Here is a 22,688-nt window from a genome sequence, read left to right as displayed (position 1 = left end):
TGAAAGGAGAGCTTCAGAGATTTTACTCAACATTCAAAGAACTCTTCTTCCAGGTGGATTGATGCATACAGGCAGATTTCAAAAAATTTGTGGTGGGGGGGAGGGAAACCTAACTGGTCACTTACATGTGGCATGCTGACCTTGAAATTCAACTTAGACAGCTTTCATTGAGTATCTCTTGTGCACCTGATCCTGTGCTACCTTCTGGGATACAGAACCAAATAAAATGGGTTTTTAAATAAACAATAGAGCAAGATATGATGATTAATCCATCCTAAGACTACATAAGGTTGAGTGAGATCAACCTTCCTAAAAGTCAACCAAAGAATGTTCCCAGAGGTGATCATTATTAAGTGACTCTTGAGGGATGAATGGAAGCTCTAGGAGAATCAAATTAATAATAAAGCTAAGAACAAAATTACTCTATGTTAGACTATAACAAGCTGAGTTCAAGGGGTCTTTGAGAGATCAAAAGGTGAGTACTTAACACATCTTAAAGAAGAAAGGAAGGCAAATGAGGAATTCATGGAGGTGATATTTGAATTATGATTTTAATTTTAAAGCATGTTAAGTTTTTAAGCAGAAAGATAAAGTGACTTCTGTAGAGAGAATGCAAAAAGCAAGACTTCAGAGGCATGACAGAGTATTAGGTGTTTTTGGAAAATTTCAAGTAGTTGTTAACAAATGAGATTCAAGGCGAATAGGTGTTGGGGAAGGTAGCACTGATTACACTGATTGGGTTTGCCAGAAGTCTTACCCAAACCACAAAGATGAGAGGCCATGTTGATTTGAGTGCTACTGGATGAAAGCTACAATAATTCACCTTCAAATAACTAATGTGAAAAAATAAAGGTCAGTTATTGACTTTAAACAACAATAACAATTAACAGCAGCTAATTGCAGTAAGTGCTGGGAAGTAGTTACCCCAGAGAAACCTGGAATTAGGGAGTCACAAGACATGCTGTGTCAGTTGTCTCTATTCTTCCCTCTCTGTTTTCCACTTTTCTCCTATGCTTGGAACTCTGAGGCTTCATGTTGTCCTTTTGTGGTCATTCCTTCGTAGCGCATACAGCATGATGACCGAATACTACCACTTCTAAAATTCAGGTGTCAAGGCAGTTTCTCTTACCCCACAGTATCAGGAAAATTCTAGGGAAGAATATGTTGTTGCATATTAGTCACGTGCTTGTCTTCACCTAAACCTCTTGGGCTGAGATATGAAAGGCAATGACTGGCCCATTTCAGATTGTGTTAGGAGACAATGTCAATTGCCTGAAAGGTATGAGGAATAATTGTAGGCAAACAAAGATATTATTCACAAATGAAGTAAATATAAAAAGTGCTATGTAACTATTACTGTAGGAAATGTTTTTATCCCAGCAAATTCTGGGAAGAAATACATATCAGTTTGTCTGTAACCCAAGGCTGTGAGGATATTAACTAGATTAATCATCTTTCTATAAATTTAATATGTTTGAATTAAGTTCTTTGTGCTCTGCAATAAGCCTCTTCTGTCTCCCTTGTTCCATAGCTCTTTGAATGACACTTTTGGTGGCCTAGGCTCTGAAGCCATACACTTGGGTCTTTTATCTTCATTTCGTTCTCTCAACCTCCATGTTGGATCAATAGTCAATTCCTTTGATTCCAACTTAGAAATATTCTCTGGCTCATGGAATTCTGACACATGATACAATATGGATGATCTTTGAAGAAATGCTAAATGAAATAAATGAGATACAAAGGACAAATTCTATCTGATTCTTCTTGTTTGAGGTTCCTAGAGTACTCATAGAGACAGAGAGTAGAGTGGTGGTTGCTAGAAGCTGGGGGAAGGTAGGAATGAGGAGTTATTATTTAATGGATACAGAGTTTTGAGTTTGGGAAGATGAAAAATTGGTCCAGGTAGCTATTATCTCTCACCAGTACTATTACCTTAGGTTCCTTCCTAGACACTCTACCTCCAGTCTTTCCCAGTTCTTCCCTCTGTCAAATATTGCAGACACCTAATTCTCCAAAAATGTAAATGTGATTTTTACCATTGCCTGGTACAAATTCTTCAAGACCCTCAGGTAACTCTAACATGGTTCTCTTATGGTTCATAAGGCCCTTTGAGATCTCCCCCAACCCTCAAAGGGTGATACGTTGAAATCTTTCCACAGTGGTATCTAATTTCCTGGAAATGCTATTTATTACAGTTTTTGCCTCTAGGCTGATATAACACTATTTTCTCTTGTGGAATCAAATCTTTCATATATATGTTCCTATTTTCTAGATGGATTTTATAACTGGTTTATTTTTAATTATATTTTTATCCCATGGCATAGTGGCCTGGTCCATGGCAGTAGGATATATGAAAATATAGATAGGTGATAGATAAATAGATACATACATGTTTAAAGATTATTTTAGACTTATTTTTTAAATGGGTATGAGAATGGGTAAATGTAAATGGTAAAGCTCATTATGAGCACAAAAAGGAAATAGATCCTACCGAGGACACTGGGAAAGGGCTGAGGAAGAACGCAATAGGACATTTGGAGTTTCCTTTAGTTCCCAGGATATAAATAAGATCTATGGTTAGAATTGCTCGTGTTATCCAACAAACATTTATTTTGTGCCCCAAGAATATTAATTGCATCAAAGGAGTGACCTTTTCTACCTTATGCGCTTCTGCAACTTCCTTGTTCCGATAAGCATCAGGCAGTTTTTTCACTGTGTTTAATACAGTTGCTGGATAATAAGTGTGTGCTGTGCACAGAGCAGGTGCAAGATATTATGGGATAATACAAAGAGGAATTTTAGTTTCTGTCCTCAATGAGCTTTTAATCTAATGGAAGAATTTACAATAGAGATAGTATTTTCTATTTTAGATTTGCCTTGTGTACTATTTTGTAGAGTATGAAAACAAATTAGTTTTTTAGGTCCATTTAGAACTCCAACACATACCAGGTTTATGGGAAGGTTTTAGCTTCCCATCTGTCAACTGCAGCAACAAATCATGTCAAATAGATTGAGATAAAGAAATGTGATGGATAGAATAAGTGGAGAACATTGGGGAAGATGGCATTCTTTTCACAAAATACCAATGATCACAGACTCAGAGGAAATTAATTGGGAAGGTCAATCTTACTACTTTTTTTTTTTTTTAATTGAAGCATGAATAAGCCACAGATTGCTTACAAAGAACTTCAAAGTAAAATGTAGGCCTAGCAGCCAGATTTTGCCCATTGCTCCTAGTGCTATCACAGTTCACTCTTCCCCATGGCTGGTATGCATGTTTCAGCTCATTTCTTACTGTTATAAATAATTCATTAGACACTATATGTAATTCACAATCTTCCCTGAAGATTGGAAGTCACAGGCGTGCCCATGCATCATGGTTCCAACTATTTGTGAATGCTGATTTTAAGTGCCAGGAATATGGTTCTGTAAATTATTAGAAGCATATTAATTAGCTGTTTTTCATTAGGCAGTATTTCAAGAGAGATCAGCCACAAAACATTAACTTGTGGAAGATCTGATTTATTGCATTTCTTATAAAACAAAACCCAACAAAATTTGGTACAAGTTCACAATCTCGGTTGCATTAATTAATTCCAGTATTCACTAATGAACTCTAATATTAATAAATTAACTTATGCATAACAAATATTGGATCACAAAATGATATTTATATGTTTAACGTTTTACCTTCACCCTAGAATTTAAAGTGGGAACAAATAGAGTGTCGTCTTGTCCTATCTGTTTATTTAAGGACAACATAGCTGAGGCCTAGAGATGAGATGGAATGTAACCTGTCCAAGGTTATGTTTCGATTACTTGGGGGAAAAAAAAAAGAAAAATTCAGGTTCAGATTCCATTTATTCATTCATTCATTCAAAATATATATAGATCTCAGAATTTTTTTTTTGTTAAAATATGTTCTGAAAACCAAGTGCATCAAAATTGCCTAAGATGCAGATTAAAATGAAGATTACCTGTGATATAAAAAACAAAAACCAGAAAACAAAAAACAAAACTTGTAGAATTAGACTATCCATTGGTGACAGCCTGGAAATTACATGACTATTAAGCCTATTAAGCTTCCAAGATGATATTATACAACATTGATATTCATAGCTCCAAATCCACGTTCCCCCATTTATATGGTCCTCCAAGTCCTATCCTGCCCTCTTGCACTCCATGAAAGCTGGGATGCACTCTGTTCACTTATTTCTAGGCACTAAGTCACATTATTACAAGATCCAGCACCAGGTGTGTAAGAAATATTTGTGAAAGGGGCGCCTGGGTGGCTCAGTCAGTTGAGTGTCTGATTTCGCCTCGGGTCATGATCTCATTGTTCAGTGAGTTCAAGCCCCACATTGGGCTCTGTGCTGACAAGTCAGAGCCTGGAGCCTCCTTCAGATTCTCTGTCATCCTCTCTCTCTGCCCCTCCCCTGTTCGCACTTTGTCACTCTCTCCCAAGAATAAATAAACATAAAATTTTTTTTTGAAAAGAACTATGTATGAAAATGATGGAATGCCTGAAAAATGAATGAACAAGAAATTAAAGAATGTTAAAGTAACTGTTATTAAAGTAGATTCCTCCAAAGGTTAAAAACATGATCACTATGCAAATATGGAATAAACACATTTCAGATATTTTATTCAGTTCATTAGTTAACCAAAGGGCTAGTAAAATGGTAAAAATCGTTCTCACAGATTTTGAGGAAAACAGTTTATCTAGGCCTCCAGCAAAACATTTAAGAAAAATAAAAATATGCTAGAATAAATTTGCTAAGTTGGATACAAAGTTGCCTGTTTTCCTTTAGGGCAAAACATTATGATATTTGGGTTGTCTTTCCTGTTGGACAGAAATCCATAAGTTAACATGTAACTTTATAGTATCTGAGCTCTAATCAAATAACAGCAAAGTCAAATAAAGGTAAATTTTCCTAGGGAATCACACAATCTTTGGAAGGGCCTGTTAAACCCACCATGACTGAATGAACAGGTAGTCAACCTTTTATTTTATCTCCAAGTTTTCAATAATTTTTGCTAACATCATATTTAGGTATATGCAAAGAAGCATTACAGATAAATAGCTTATAAGTTATATATGGGAAGAAATTAATTATCTCCAAAAATGAATAGTTATCAAACCTAGGGAGAAAATCCACATGTGGGAAAGGGGGTGGCAGGGAGTGAGGGTAGGATATCGTTACTCTCCATGGGGTTGTTTCAACTCCACAGAGGGAGAGAGAGAGGGAATAGGGCTCAGTAATAGGAGAAAATGTTCCCAGCCCTATATTAAGACATAATTATACCGGGTACTCAAGGTTAAAAAAGCCATGAAAGTGTCAATATGGCCCTCCAGTAAATAGAAAAAATGTCAAATTCTGGCCCTATGTGTTGCCAGTTTTCTGTCCACCGACTAGACATTTTATCTTTGTCAGTTTACTCCTCAGGAGGATGGCAGGAACAGTAGCACATACCTAGCAGATTAGTTGGGAGGAGTGAATGAGGCAAGGCGTGTCAAAGGCCCAATTCAAAATAAATTCAGCATTACTTTTGCCGTACACCACTGTCCTTATTCTGAAAAGCAATTGAGATCATAGAAGGAGAGGTGAGGCAGTTGAACAGTCCCAGAGTTTCAATCTAGTCACCCATACAGTGTCACGGAAGCTATTTCTCAAGCCAGATAGTAGACAGAAAAGGCCAGGTTCCTACTATACCCTACGGATTCGGGAGGTTGGCCAAGTAGTCACCAGCTGGTGCGCTAAACCCTGTGGGAAAAGAACCATAAATGACCACCAGGGAGAAATTTCCCAGTGGTGGACAGCAACCTCCAGGTCTAGGCGAAAAGTGATGTTTGCAGTAGTAAACCATACAGAGCCTGAATCAAGGAGAAGAGTCCATCTTGGGAGGAAAAAATGACCTGCTTGCAGAGGAGAAAACTTGTATGTAGAAGAGCCTGGTTGAAGATTCAGCAATCACCTGGAACCCAGCCACAGAAAAAGTGCTTGATAAGGAGGGTTTTTTTCTTACATTGATTACTCCTTAGGTTTCTTTTTTTTTTTTTTTTTTTGCCCATTTGGTATCTACTATTTATTTCCCCAAGTGATGCCCTAAGAAACTTTTATTGTATATAATAATATTTTGATATTTATGGTCTGTTTGCACAGTAATTTGCAGTGGAAAGAAGGTCATTGACTTCCTGCCAATTTTTACCCCATTAGCACTGAACATCAACTATTTGCTTTTCCTTGTAAAAGCAAATGTTGTCTCTTTCCTAGTTAACACATCCATCCCAGAGCACACCACAGCAGGTGGCTGTGTTACCACCTTAGTAAGCATCTACAGATTGTACTAATATATTAACAAATAAAACTTGACATCTACACCATGGTGAACACCACTTACGCATGGCTTAAGATTCTCTTGGCCTCACGTCACTCTTCCACCGGCTGCTGTGGATGTGAGCAGTGCTCTGGGCTCTGACCAGGTTCATGTAGATGTCTTCTATCTCCTAAGCTGTCTCTGTTAAGGCCACAGCATGCAATGCCACAAGAACATGCTTAGCATTCGCATGTGTGCTAACAAACCAAAGTGTGGAGAAGCTAAGGCAGCATGGAGTAAAATTTCCACCAGTGTGGAAAAGGAACTCCCACAACCCATCCACCAAAAAAAAAAAAAAAAAGTTCCTGAAATGAATGTCACATGCTCCCCAGGAAGCTCACTGGATTCCCCTCCTTACAGCTCCCTTTGACTACTAGCCTCTGAGACCACACTCCCCAGCAAAGTACTTCTGTAGAAGCCTTTGTCTCAGGTTCTGTTGCCAGGCAAGCTGGGCTATGTGCAAGGCATTGCTGACCTCAGCATGAATTGAAATCATTTTCCCCAATGGAAATTCCAGACTAGACTATTACGAATTTCCTTCGGAACGGATTTTTCCCCTACCGCTAGAGCAGCATAACTCTTCAGTGAGTCCAGAAAAGAAAGCCACAGCTAGGTTTGGGAAAGGCACCTCCTCACTTACCTGGAAGAAATAACAGGAAGGTATTCACAAATTCAGGGACTGAGGAGGGGGGTGGGGTGGAAAGAATGAGCGGAGGAAAGATACGAAACTTTTAAAACTACCTAGTGTTTTAGCAATGTAGATATTGCTTTGTTTTCATTCAGTGCTCACAGCTGTGTTTCAGCTGTAGTAGACAGCTTCAGTGTAGACTAAAGTCTACACATAATAGGTGAGGAGCCTGAGATTTCAAGTGGTAACTTCACAGACACTCAGCTGCAAAAGGGCAGAGTAGCAGTATGAGTCTAAGTTCCTCTTGTCACAGGTATTAGAAACAAAGTATTTTCCTTTACATGGTTATTAGCTGGGAGCTACTTAAAAGACTTTGTCTTGTGTGGGAAGGTGGGGAGAGGAGAGGGAGGGAAGGAAGGAGGGGGGGCTTTAATACATTTAGAAAGGAGTAGTAATTTACAAAAAACAAATGGAAGGAAACGAATATATAATTTTCTCTTGAAGAAGAATACACTGTAGAGCTTTAGTTTGGTTCTGATCACTTACCTGTTTCAGCTGCAGTATTTAAAAATGGTAATGACAAGTTTAGAAGTATAGACTTCCAGCATTTGTTTCATTGAGTAGTATTACAGGACTGCTCATTTAGAAGACTTTACTGTTGTTGAAACCAAGCTCACTAGTGGCTGATTTGGAAGGTGTGCGTTTATTAAATCATAAAGCATTTGATCAAATGCATCCTGCCTGCTCAGATGTGTGCTGGGCTTATTTTTCCAGGTAGTGCGATTCTTCTTTGGCCCTCCCTGCCCATAAAAAGGTAAACAAGGTCACAGTGTGCTTAAATTCATGTCTGCGTAACTCTTTGATATGCTTCTTAAATTATCACATCAATATTACCAAAGTCTTACAATGGTTAAATAGCTTAAACCACATTAAGAGCTAGTTTTAAACATGATCATATTCTTATACATCATAAAACCTGCTCCTTAGTTTGTAAAATCTGTCCGAATTTAATAGCACTTTCATATATATTATTTTCCTCAACATCTCAAGAATCCTGTAGTGGCTCTATACTGGGGGCAATTTTGCTCACTGCCTAGGGACCCTTGGCAATGCCTGGAAACATTTTTGGTTGTTACCACTTATAATCAACAGGTCACTGTGCCCCACCCCCAGTATAAAGCCTTATTGATGAGGGACCCTCAGGCAAGCTGAGGGCAAAGTTAAAGCTGGCACACCCCCTCCCCCAGGTGGGATGTGTGTGATATTCCTCAGGCTCTCCTGGCTGCCCAAGAACAAAGGGAAGGAAAGAAACAAATGGTTAACTGACAGAGATCACAGTCCTGCAGGACAGGAGTCTCCTTCAGTTTACGAGTATCTTAGTAAATTCCAAGAAAAAGGCAATCTTATCAATAGGCTCATCTCCAGAAACCTATAGACTCAGTTTCCTGGAGCCCCCAACATCCCCCTCCCCTCCATAGTGATGTGGGGAACAAAGGCAAGAAGGAAATGGCAGGTAAAATTAATTTCTTTGTAACCTGCATCCCACTGACAAATACTTGAGGCAAATACGGAGTATACCATTTCTCCAGGAACTCCCTGCCGTCATAATGTTAACGTCTTACTGGAGGAAAAACAACCTTAGCTTGACTATAGCAAGGTCTCAGGTATCTTAGGAGTCTTCTTTAGCCTATCAAAGTCCTTCTGGAGGCCTTTACCTCCCCCAACTCTATCGTATATAACTAGCCACTCTTCACATCCCCAGTGCAGCTCTTTCTGCACACTGGTTGTGCTTCAATAAAATCACCAAAGACATCTTCACGAATTCTTTCTTGGCCGTCAGCCCCCAAGTTTTAATAGCATCAAATTGAGAAATCTGGCTTTAATCTATCTTTGAGGATGACTAAACCAAGTACCAGAGAACCTAAGTTAATTGCCTGAAATCACACAGCTGTTTATTGTGCTTTTGCAGTCTTAAAACCAGAAATCAAGTATTTCCACCTATTTATATGTTATATGTTACTTGTATAGTAATGGGAGTCCAGTTTTATATGGGTGCTTGCGTACTTAGTCATGTTACAGAAATTTCATATTAAAGGAAAATTTCTCTTTTGACTTGGAAAGGTGAGGAGGATATATCCAGGAGCTATGAGGAAGCTAAGCTCTGCCATGATATTAGCATGGGTTGACTTTTGCTCATGCAGTGAGGACAGGAGTTTCTAGGGTAAGCATGAAGGCAGAGGAAGAGAGTGTAGCTACTAAATTAAAACTGAGTTAGGGGCACCTGGGTGGCTCAGTTGGTTAAGCATCCGACTTCAGGTCAGGCCATGATCTCATGGTTTGTGAGTTCAAGCCTCATGTCAGGCTCTGTGCAACAGAGCAGCAGCCTGGAGCCTGCTTTGGATTCTGTGTCTTCCTCTCTCTCACTGTCCCTCCCCTGTCCGTTCTCTCTCTCTCTCTCTCTCTCTCTCTCTCTCTCTCTCTCTCTCTCTCAAAAATAAATAAACATTAAAAATTTTTTAAAAAACCCTGAGTTAGATGAAGAGAGTATGAGAGAATAAGGAGAAATATACAAGTAGGTAGGAGAGATGATTCATGAGGGCATTCATGTGGATGAAGAAAGATCAGCTTACAGCAAGTCTTTGATTCAAATTCAAGTGCCCTGTGAGTTTTATGTGATGCCTACAGGTACTCTTTGGGTTGGGCTGAGAGCAGCTTCAGTAATTAAAATCTCAGGCGAGTTTAAGATAAAAATGACAGCTAGTTTAAAAGCTGGAAATTCTGACCCATCGCCCGAAATACTGATTTATTAGCTCTGGGTTAGGGCCTGGAAAACTGTACCTTAACACACTCTCCTTATTGATCCTGATTCTGGGGGTCAGAATAAGTCAAATGCTTGAAGACAGTCAAACCTGAGACACATAGCGTGTATATCTTGATTTCCCTTCTCTCTCCTGGCAATGTCTAGCTTAGTGTTCTGAAATATTGGTGGTTCACTGTTTAGCTTTCTAACCTTCATAATCTGAAACTGCTTTTATGGGCACTTCAGAAGACTCTTGGGTGTGTAAAAAGTTGTTTTATAATGTTGCGTTAGTTGGAAACAATCTCACCCTTCTTCTGTAAGGAAGCAGATGCTTAAAAGTCTGCAGGTAAAGAATGTCAGTCTGGGATTTTCTTAGTGCACGTTGTTTTACCCCCTTGAATATCTAAGAGTAGTTGGATATGTGTGGTAGGTTTGGGATTGGAGGTGGTGGTGAAGGTGACCTGGAGGGACCAGGGCAAGCTGTCCAGCTCTTAGTTATCTTGCCGTGCAGGCACTCCATGACATCATCAAATTTGTTTGGTAGCTGTTGCCACACCATCATGCTCCCCAACTGTCTTGGATCCTCCGATCTAGCTGCAATGCTTTGCCAGCCCTTCCGACTCTAATCTCTTAATGGCCTACTCACAGGAATTGTCCTGAGTATTCTGCTCTCCTTCATCTCTTAGATTGTATCAGCCGGTACATCTTGACAAGTTTTTTTGTTTTGTTTTGTTTTGTTTTGTTTTGTTTTTCCTACATACTTATGGTATCCATTTACTTTATCTTATTTCAGATCCTAATTATTCATCTGGGTCATTATATAATAACATGCTGAATTGACATAATCCAAAAGGCAAAACTTGGATATACAACACACAGGGAACTGGATCCTAAAATGTAACTGTTTTGGTATAGCCAGCAAGTTTTTCATCTCCTTGACCCCTCCTGCATCCTACCTTCTGTTTTAAATTCCCAAAGTGTTGGATCACTTATAGACCCCATTCTCCTTCCTGGCTCCATGTATTGGCTCATGCTCTTTCTCCTGTCTGGGATGTCTTTCCTCACTTTGTCTACCTGGACAAACTAAGGACAAAATTTAAGAGTCAGCCCCTGACTCATCCTCAGTAGGAAGTAATATGGTCTTCCTTTCTCAAAATTCTTCTAGAGTAGTTTGAGTAACTTCATCATGTTATCATTTTGAATGGAAAATTTAGGTCTCATGATAGATGGTCAGTTATTGGGGCACCTGGGTGGCTCAGTCGTTTAAGTGTCTGACTTTGGCTCACATCACAATCTCATGGTTCATGGTTTCAAGCCCCGCATTGGGCTCTATGCTGACAGTGTAGCGCCTGGATTCTGCTTCAGATTCTGTGTCTCCTTCTCTGTCTGTCCCTCCCCTGCTCATGCTCTGTCTCTCTCTCTCTCTCCCAAAAATAAATAAACATTAAAAAAAACAAAAATAGGGGTGCCTGGGTGTCTCGGTCAGTTGAGCAAAGGACTTTGGCTCAGGTCATGATCTCACGGTTCATGAGTTCGAGCCCCGTGTTGGGCTCTGTGCTCACAGCTTGGAGCCTGGAGCCTACTTCGGATTCTGGGTCTCCCTCTCTCTCTCTACCCCTCCCTCGCTTGCACTCTGTCTCTCTCTAACTCTCTCAAAAATAAACATTAAAAAAAAATTTAATGAAAATAAAAATAACAATAAAATAAAAAAAAAGATGGTCAATTATACAAGTGTAGAGACTACATCATACTTAATTTCTCTTTTAACCTCGGTCTTAAGCAAAGTGCCTCGATGGCATGAAATAGTCAAGTAGTACTTATTTCTTTTGACGTTGTAGATGCTCAGAACAGATGAACTAATCAGAACTGAGCATACTTTGATTATCTGATTTGGTATTAGTTTATGGCTTTGTGGACTGGAGCAGCTGACAGGATACTACATTGCCTCCACATCTTCACTGTGACAGAAAACAAAGTTTACCAAGCATATCCAAAAACATGCTTATTCCCTTTTTCTTTCTTCCTGTTATAATGCACTGGGCAGCATCTCCCCACTGGGTCCCCCAAAGAGCCGTTAATTCCCCACTTACATTCACGTGCTTTGTGCCTTGTCAAATGGCCTTTTAAACTTACTACTTTATCTCAGTTTGCTTCTTTTATCTTCTGTTTCGTTTTACAGGGTCCATAATCACCAATGTCCTACTCTTGTCTTCCCCAGGATCTGAATAATGGCCCTTCCCTTCTTGGCACAGCTATTCCTTTCCCAAAGATCCATAAATACTTAAAAGACAAAATTAAAATTTCTGAAAGACTCCCCAGTTATACCTTACTCCTAGAAAAGTGGTGAATTCATCTGGATTTTCACTTTGGCTACAGTGACTCCAGTGATTTGAAGTGTTTCTCTAGTGTTTTAGCTTGAAAAAAAACCCAACCAAACAAACAAACAAATCAGGGGCACCTGGGTGGCTCCGTTGGTTGAGTGTCGACTTCAGCTCAGGTCACGATCTTGCGGTTCATGAGTTCGAGCCCCATGTCAGGACTGGAGCCTTCTTTGGATTCTGTGTCTCCCTCTCTCTCTGCCCCTCCCACTCATACTCTGTGTCTCTCTCTCTCTCTCTCAAAAATAAATAAAAAACATTAAAAAATTAAAAAAAAAATCAACCCCTGTTCCATTCCAAAGCTCTTTCTAAAGGTGAACTTATCCATTAACCTAAAAACAGGAGAATGACAGAATGCTTAGAGAAATCACATGTTTGACCAGCAGGAGCTGTCTCTCCGGAAAATTGTTGAACAGTATCAGTTAATGTGGGGATCAAGAATTCAGTAGTAAAACCTTAACATGTCTTTTCTCTGATGTATTTGCTTAAGTTACTTGAAGAATCTTATGAAAAGTGTCTTCAGTGGTTTCCTAAAGTGTTGACTGCTGGATGAGTCAGAAGCCGATTTCTCTCTGTTCACACCCTTTGTCTTCCATGCTATTCCCCAGTGCTGTGTCTCTACCAAGTCTGTCTTGCTTCCGTCTTCTTGGCACATTCCTGACCCCTATGTCAGAGGTATTAATTCTGAGTTTTCTAAGGTTGCTATTATATCCAGGGTTTTTCAAACACAGTTTACATTAACTTAACTGCATGATTTAAGAACTGAAATTTGGTCCATGCCTCTAACTAGGGGGAAATGATTTTCTAATAAATGATCACTGAAAAACACATTCACTACAAATTCTTGTTTACATTTTATAATCGCTTCAATGAGAAGAAAACCAAGACGAAGCAAGATTGATTCAACTTGTTAATGAACATAATAAGCACTAATAGAAAAGAAAAGGAAATAGTGGCATAGGCTATATTTTTTAATAAATTACTGAAAACTATTCTTTGTTAAACCTAATTAAATAGAAAAGAAAAACTGAGAGAAAACACAGGATTTCTGAGGTTTTGTCACAACTGGCCAAATGACAAATTTCAGTAAATGTCAGTGTACTTGTATGTAAAATTTGTGTCCTGAGGTTTATCAAAGCTTTAGAAATTTGCTTTTTCATATACAGTCTTCATGAATTTTATCCCCTATTTTACTGCCTATCTGAAATGCCTATTTCCTCTTATCCCCATGCCCCATTCAGAAAAATGGTGGGTTTTTTGGTTTTTTTTTTTTTTTTTTTTTTTGCTGTTGAAAATTTAATGAGGCATCAATCAACCCTCCATGAAGGCTTTTCTATCCTATATTCTCTTCCTTGATACACTTGTTTCATGCTTCTCTTGTGCGTCAATACACCTTGTATTGTTCTCTCATACCACTTATTTTATTTTGCTGTAATGACCTGTTTGTTTGGAACTTTATCACTCCAGACTGTGCAAAGGTACTTAGTTCCTTTCTATTCCCATAGTCTAGTTCTCAGGACAGTAGCTTGTCCACAGTTCGGATTCAGCATTTGATTCTCTTTGGCTTGAATGAACATGCATCTTCCATTTCTCATGCACCACTACAAATGATCTCGACCATACTTCTTTCCTCAGTGACCAGTTCTGAGCAGTCTTCCTCCGGCTTGGTTTGAGTGCAGCCCAAAGCACTTTACCTTGAACCCACTTCACACACTTCCTGCTTCCCACTCAGATGCTTCTCGAAATGCCCTGTGCGGGATACTTGTGGACTTCATGAGACACTCTTGCATGAACAAGCCGGAAAGGCAGAGGAATTAATGACCCTGAGACCACATTTAACCAACGCTAATGAATACATGTTACATTCTTTAGCTAAATGCCTAGCTCTGAGAGGGAGTTCATAAGTCTTTTCAAAATGTTCTGGCACGTTTGAAAGTGGTAGTGACCTACCGTGCTTCTTTGCACTGGTTTTTCCTCTTTCCCTATTTCACCTCAGTCCCTCCCTTCTGTTTTTTAGGACTATTTTCCTAAAAAGTTTTCTGTACTCAACTCCTTCCTCAGGTTTTTCTATGATTGAACCCAAAAGATATTAAAGTCCACAAAACAAATATTAATGGTAACCTTGAAATGCTTGAGGAGAAGTGAAATGTATGTAATAATATTATCAGAACCTTTCCCAAGAAAAGTAAGATGGAAATACTAAAGATCCATGTCAGAAAATTGAAATTTCCCTCAATGTACTTCTCCAACATTGACCAAAAATTATTTCCAGCCCTGCATGCCTTTCCAGAGCCTTGTCTTGATAGACAAGAGTTGGGGTCTGTGTCCTTCCCCCTTGAATCTGTTTGGACCTTTGTGACTGCCTTGATTAACAGAATATACAAGAAGCCATGCTGTGACAGTGTTGAGGTTAGGTTGAAGGAGATGATGTACTTTCCACCGGTCTCTCTGTTGGAGACCTTCGGAGTCCTGAGTTTCCATATAAGAAATCTAGTCACCCTAAGGCTGCCATGCTGAAAAGATTCTGTAAAGAAACAGAGACAGAAAGAGACTAAAGGAGCCTGAGTTGTTCCAGGTCCAGGTCCCAGTCGTGGCAGCCTCCTAGTGCAGGGTCCCATCATGTGAAGTAAGAAGCTTTGGAAATTGCTGTAGCCTCAGCCACATTCTAAACACAAACTCTTCAAAGACTTTGAGCTGGAAACTTGCAGTTGGGTCATTTCTAAAGCCCAACTCACAGAAACATTAAAAGAGAATGAATGAGGGGCGCCTGGGTGGCTCAGTCAGTTAAGCAACCGACTTTGGCTCAGGTCATGATCTCGCGGTCCGTGAGTTCGAGCCCCGCGTCGGGCTCTGTGCTGACAGCTCAGAGCCTGGAGCCTGCTTTAGATTCTGTGTCTCCCTCTCTCTGACCCTCCCCCGTTCATGCTCTGTCTCTCTCTGTCTCAAAAATAAATAAACGTTAAAAAAAAAAAAAAAAGAGAATGAATGATTATATGTTAAGCTGCTAAATTTGGGGTGATTTTTATTTTTTATTTTTATTTATTGTGTATGGGGGTGGGTGGGTGGGTAATTTTAAAATACAGAATGGATGGCTTGATTGCTAGGGGAATTGGTTGTTGTTCCACAACCTCCTAATACAGGGTCTTATGTCTCTCATGAATACAAGAAGCTGATGAGAATAATAGTAAATATTTGTTGATGACTGCTCAATTTTCAAATCATGCGATTGAGATTTTATAGAGGCAGTTATAATTATGTGTTTAACCTTGGTAAACTTGCTGTAACTGTTTCCACGTTTAATGCATTTGGAAGCATTCACATTCTTTATACGAAAGAAAAATCATGGAAAACTACACTAAAATATTGAGCACTAAAGCACGTCAGTCATTTTGTAACCCTCAAGTAGAGTAGGAATGCTGAAGTACATTGAAAACAAAACCCACAAATGCTTTGTTCAGCTTCTCATCAAGATATTGTCTATTTCTCCGTGTTTTGAATTTCAACTCAGGGATATGACTTGCATCTGCCGATGCAACATTAGTAAACACAGTTTAGGGAGAAGATGGAAATTGGTCTACATGGAGCTCGCCCACTCTTGAGGCAAGGAACCTTTCAGAGAGCGTATGAAGAAGCTCTCTTAGCCTTCAGCAGGATGCGACAGCACATAAAGAAAGGCCCCATCCATCTTAGCCACCCAGCTGAAGTCCCATATATTTAAGTGCAGCCATCCCAGATCATCCGGCCCCAGATGAGCGGGCCTGGACTAGAAGAATGGCCCAGTCAATTCACAGAAGTTTGAACAAAGTGTTAATGTTTATTCTGCCAATCCACTAAGTCTCGGGTGGTTTGCTATGTAAAAAAGCTGACTGATAGCTATAGAGAGTGTTTTTTATTAATGTGAATCACATGAACCTGTATGCTTCCTATTCACCTTACCAACTGTCTTGTGCTGAAGTGTAATATTGCCAGGGAGAGTCTGTTTCCTTTTCGATGTTCCTTCTTGGAAATCACTTTCAAGCTGTAATTACAGGCATGATGGCAGGGCTTGATTCTCAAGTGAGCCAAGCTGCTGAACCTAAATTCACTTGACCAGCTGGGTCAGTGAAAATAAATGGCTTTCTTTGACCAGACTTGGCTTGGCTCCCTTAATAGTATCATTTTATATCCCTGGTTCAAGGACACAATTTTGCTGGGCAGGGCACATTACTGATAAACATACCACAAGGAAATAGTTGGCTGGTACAGCAGATGCAATTTTTTTTTCTACACAAGAGATTCCAAAAAGTTTTCCTCTGCTGGGTAGGCCTGAAGGGCAAACCTCATTAAAGGTCAAAATAACGTTTGGCTACATTTGACCAGGAAGACTACTTAAGTTCTACTTTTCAGAAGTAGCACATTTGCAGCAGGATACCTTATTCATAATCACTGAGCACTTGCATTTTGAGAGTGAAATTCATTCTTACATTCTTATGTTGTTGCAAAGGAAGCCAGGCATAGGTTTCATTCTGACTGGTGTGCAAGGGAAAACACCTCGTTTTTTAAGTATTTTCAGTTTCAATCAATAGGTCTACAACATAATGTCAAAAATCCCTGCGCCTTCAAAGTTTTCAGGTGTCACATTTTGTCAAACACCCCCTAATAGATAATCTAGGAGCACGGCCTTCACAATCACTGTTATATAGCTCATAGGCATGACACAGTTAACTCACACTCCGGGCTGAATAATCTGACAACTTTTCATTTAAAAATAATAAAGGGCTCGCAAGGTATATTTTCCCACACATGTTTTATTTTGTAGCACTTCCATATTTCCAGTTTGTATTATTCTCTCTCTGACAGTTTGCATGTCATATGGTAAGTTTCCTCAGGGAAAGTAAATCAGATTTCTGCCTGGAGTGCAAACTGACTAATAATAATCATCACCATAAAGGACTCTGTTGTGTTTGGGACCAAAAGTGCTATCTGGTTGTTATGGCAACCAGGATTTGAAAAGGGATGCCTGGTTGTGAGGGGCAAGTGCCAGCATCCCCAACCAATCCTTCATCCAAGGTTCTCCCAATGGAATAATTTCCAGTCATTCCTAAAATGGATGCAGAGTGCCAGACTGTCAGCTCACATGAACTAATCTCACTCAGTAAAGGGACCACATTTTCATCACAGAATGAGATGTTGTTTCTTTTCACCGGAGTGATGTTGACAAAGGGAGTGAGGCTAAGTGCATGACCCTTGCTAAGGCCATATATCAGCAGTGGTTAATTGTATTGCAGACTATGGATGAATCTAGTAGGGCATCATTCCCCCTTTAAAATGTGCTCTTACCTCTTTCTCTGTCCTCCAAGTGGAAATCATGACTCTCTTATCTGGACAACATCTGTCCATCATAAATAATCGCATCACACCTGCTATGACTGATATTACTTCCTTCTACTCCTCAGGACCTTTCTACCATTTATTTACATATCAGTCACTCCACCATACCAAGAAGTCTACGAGCACAGGGTCTCATTCATCTCCTTTCACCAGATTCTCGAGCATGTCACATACCTTTTTTTTTTTTTAATTTTTTAATTTAATGAAGGGAGTTGTGTATGCATCTCCTGGAACAGTACCATTCATACATTTGATGCCTACATCAAGGCATAGATGCATGAGTATTTCCTGTAGTTTAAGGAGATTATAGTACAATTCAGCAAGTATATCACAAGCATTGAATTGGATTTTGTGTTTTAAAGGAGCTGAATTTGAGGCAAAATTTGTACATTACACTAGTCAAGCTTGGTTAGGCTAATTAACCCTTTGAAATTCAGGGTTTTTTTTAATGGAAAATGAGAATTAAAAACTATCTGGCTGTTCTTTGGAGAATAGGGAATAATGTAGTTGTACAACATTAATGTACAATAATGTTGGTTAATTCCCTGAGGATAAATCATCAACTTATATCTGGTAATTAATGTTATTCTAGCCCTTTGACTCAACGTGGCATAGCTCAGACCATTTCTCCTTGAGTCCATGATGTTCTATCACCTGACTGTTGATAAAAAGTGATAATCATTACTGGATTGTTAAATGGTTGGCTCATGTCATTTACAACAAAAAGACGGATTCTAAATGCAAAACAAAGTCTAGTGGAGATATGTGTTACTTCCTTTCCTTTCTGTTAAAAAGAACATTTTGCTTTTACATCCAGATTAGCTTTAAAATGTGAACAGAATAGATTTTAAGGGCAGCTGGGTGGCTGAGTAGATTAAAGGTCCTAATCTTCATTTTGACTCAGGTCATGTTCTCACAGTTTCATGGGTTCCACCCCCACATCAGGCTCTGTGCTGGCAGCACGGAACCTGTTTGGGATTCTTTGTCTCTCTTTCTCTCTCTCTTCCCTTCCCCCACTTGCTCTGTCTCTCAAAATAAATAAACTTAAAAAATAGATCTTATTTTAAAAGAAATCGTGGAAATTAATTTTGGTGCGGTTAAGTCAGTGCCAATGTCATATGAGTCTTCAGTTTAGAATAAATGATGAAGGCATCCAAAGAAATCTGAGCGCAAGATTCAATGATTCTACCTAGAGCTCAGATAAATTCGTTCACTGATAAAGTAGAACAATATGTCTTCTTCTCTCTTCTCCCTATAATATTTAAATGTATTTTATTTATTCCCTGTATTGTAAGTATTTTAAATTATCTGTGTATTTTGATGTTTGACATCTTTAAAAACCCTGTCTGGCTGAGGAGAGACCACACTGCTCCTAGGGCTAGCCATTCTTAGGAGTAGTAAAGGACCCAACCAGGAACATATCTTTAATGTGCAAACTAACCAGTACAAAGTCCTACCCCCTCCATCTGGTATATGCACTCCAATATCCCTCTGCCTAAATCATCCCCAAACCAGGTACCAGGCAACAAGGGACCATCTCCAGAGCCCAAAATCCTCCAAATTTATTCAAACTAAGCAATCCTTAAACCCTTCACTCTGACCTCCCTTGTCCCTGCAGAAACCCCAGTAAAGGCTCTAATCCAAAGCTTTCCCACTTGCTTCTGTCCTCTGCTTCCTGATCACCCAGATGTCGTTCCCATGTGGCTCTGTATGGTGTGCCTTACCTCTTGTGTCTAGAACCTGTGAATATAATAAACTTTGTTTTTTGTTTTTTGTTTTTTTTCCTGAGCTTCTCCTCTGTCTCCTCTTATGGCCATACCTGAATGATTATCCCATAAAAGAATACAGAACATTCTCCTCTGAAAGCCCTCTGTTGACTTCCTATCAACTGTTAAGATTAACTTTTTAACCTAGGATTTATGCTTACCCTTGCCATGGCAACTTCCACCCTCTACCTGAATTCGTTATTATAATTCTGCCTCCAAACTTTAGTACCTCTGCTTTGGATACAAAAAGGCACTTTGTCTCCCTGGAAGAAAAAATAATCTCAAATTAAAAAAAAAAGTAAAAAATAATTATCTTATTAGACTCCTTGGGTATTTCATCCTATTTAACTAACACTTTCCCATCAGACTTCCCGCCTACATAGAGAATTCATAGCCTTCCCAAATGGCCCTGTGCAGAATTCTGGACAATAGTAGTTATGATTAACTAATTTATTATAATATTTTGATATATCTAAATCCCTTATTATACAATAAACTTCTCCAAAGCAGAAATACCACTGTTAGCATAGTTCTTTGTACTTTATGGAAAATACTGAATATATTTTAATTTATTTTCAATTTTTTTATCATAGTGAAACTATAGGTTACATAAAATTTTGAAATCATAGTAAAAATTCCACCAGTAAAATGCTTCATCTCAGAATTATTTTACTTGTAATATATTACTTTCAGCCATTATGTATTTGTTTCACAATTTTGCATAATTAGAAATTTTGCACGCATACTATTTTTAAATTTAGTATTACAACTCACACATTTCAATGTTGGTACATCCTTTACAATTTGTTCTCAGTACTTCTTATCCTACCTGATCAAGTGAATATAATTTAATTCATATTTTTTCTTATTTTGAAAGTATATTCAGTGGATACATCTTTGTATAAATTTAGTTTCTTTTTTTGGATGACTCCCTTAGGCTAAGTTCAGGAAGCAATATTACTAGTCTAACAGATGTGTGTATTTTTATACTGTTGTAGTCTACATTGCCAGTTTTTCCCAAAGAGATTGGACCAATTTACACAGATACCACTAACAAATATGGACTTATTTCTCCCCATACATTCTTATACTGGATGACAGGACTTTTTTGTAATATGATAGCTATATAAATCCTGTTTAATTTTACAAAGTACTAGAATGTTTCCTTCCCTTCAAATCCACAAACGTGCACTGAGTACCTACAATATATTGTATAGCAAGGCATTGTGCTAGGCATTGAGAAGGCAGACATGAATGTAACATTACTCCCACTCTGTGGGAACTCTGATGCCAGTGATCCACAAAGAGCTCCCAACAAAATTCTCGTCCGATACAAACATGCTCTGAGGGAAGCAGGCAATACCAGGAGAGTAGTGAAGACAGGTTGCACAAAGACATGCCTGGAGCTGTTGGAAAAGTTGATTACTAAAGGTAATCTTTATTTAAATGGTCTGTTCATGCCTTTTATGGATTCCTGTATCAAATATTTATATTTTAGGGCAGGGCACCTCGCTTACCCCTCCTTTGCCTCATCTACTTTTGTGCACACGTTTTAGGCAAAGGGTGCTGCTTTGCTCCCACCTCTACTAAATGTATTAAGTCAGCTGACAGCTCCCTAAGCTTCTTGCTCAAGGATTTCAAAGTGGCAACCTTCTCTAACAGCCCTATCCCACCTACCCTCACCAGAAGCCATCTCATGCTTTAGGCAAAAGGAATGAATTATTCTTCACTGGTGTGTGTGTGAGTAGTCCACTTTTAGAAATCATTTCCCACAATTTGGGGTGTGGTAAATCACATTATTTTTAGCTGCCATTTATTAACCATTTATTCTCCATTCCATTCCATGCAGTCCAGTCAGCCACTATAGTGTATACACACATGGCTATTTAGGGGACACGGATGTCTTCTTTTAGGCCATTAACTGTTCTTCTGAGCAGATCATCAGGCTGGTGGACCGCATAATAGGACAAAATTAGAAACCCCAAAGTCAAATGTCACATGTTTTGAAAATGAACGCTAACACAAGGTGGTCCTGGACCCAATTTTGCTCCTTTTTTTTTTTCAGTTAAATCCAATATCTCTCTCCCTTTGAAAAGTATTCAATACATTCTAGCAACCCAAGTTATTTCAGAATTCATGGAGCCCAGTTGCCCCAGAGGGAAACATTAATCAGCAGGATCCATATGCTTAGCTATGTTTTCTCCTCCAATTTAAATACTTTAGCAACAAAACCCTAGCAATGCAGGCATTTCAATAAAATAGTATTCTTTGTGTTCCAGGTTGCAGAGGAAAAAAAGAATCAGCATGTTCTAATAAGCCCTATAGAAACATACTTCTAGTGTAACCCTCATGCTGTTTCTTTTGGCTCAGGCAAGCTCTAATAACACCATCCCATCTCTCGGTGCTTGCTGAAGGGCCACTTCACGTTGTTCTTCAGACATGACAACTGCCAGTGCCTTCAAGACACAACTGCCTCCCACCCCATTTGAAAACATATTGCTGGCTTTCCACACCTGCAATGGCTTGCAGGAGTGGGGAATTATTCACTCACAGCTGGATCTTGAAATTAAAGTCCGTTTCATTTACTTGACCCTGGAGCCTTGTCCAAACAAGCTCACTTGAGCTTTACCCAGATGGTGGCCATTTACTTCTGCCTCATTCATTACTGTTCTCTTAAATCATGGCTCTGAGCCAGCTGGCATGCTGACATAGCTTTTTAATGGGAAGATTGCACATCTTCATCCCTAATTTGGTAAATATAAAGAGTGGCCACGAAAACTCCAACAATATCCATGTTGCCTTGTTTTCTCTACATGGGAACCTGCATTGCACCTCTCCAGTGTTTATTTAATTAATTAGCTGAGTCGGTTGTGTTTATAGGGAGACATGATATCTGTGGACAATAGCAAAAATTATATATGTGTGTATATATATATATATATATATATATATACACACACATACATATATATGCACACACATGCACACACACAAGATGTATATATATGTTATATATATGATATATATATATATATAAGATGTATGTGTATATATATATATATATATATATATACACACATACACCTGTGTGTATGTGTGTATATATATATACACATGTGTGTATATATATATATATACACACATACATACACATACACACACACACATTTAGCTATATTGATTGGCTATTGAAATAATAGGGCTGCATAATAATCCAACCCCACTAAGTGGCCTATAAAAACAAATTTGAATTATACTCATGAATTGGCAGGTTAGTGATGTGTTGGGTTTTCTAGGATGGACTTAGAGGAGTTGAACTATTTCAGACTGCAGGTTGGGTTTAGGTCTGTTCCATGTTTATTCATTCT

This window comes from Neofelis nebulosa, chromosome 17 (assembly GCF_028018385.1).
Source record: "Neofelis nebulosa isolate mNeoNeb1 chromosome 17, mNeoNeb1.pri, whole genome shotgun sequence".
In the NCBI taxonomy this organism is placed as follows: domain Eukaryota; kingdom Metazoa; phylum Chordata; class Mammalia; order Carnivora; family Felidae; genus Neofelis; species Neofelis nebulosa.
The sequence above is the reverse complement of the archived record's forward strand: the minus strand, read 5'-3'. Positions refer to the sequence as shown.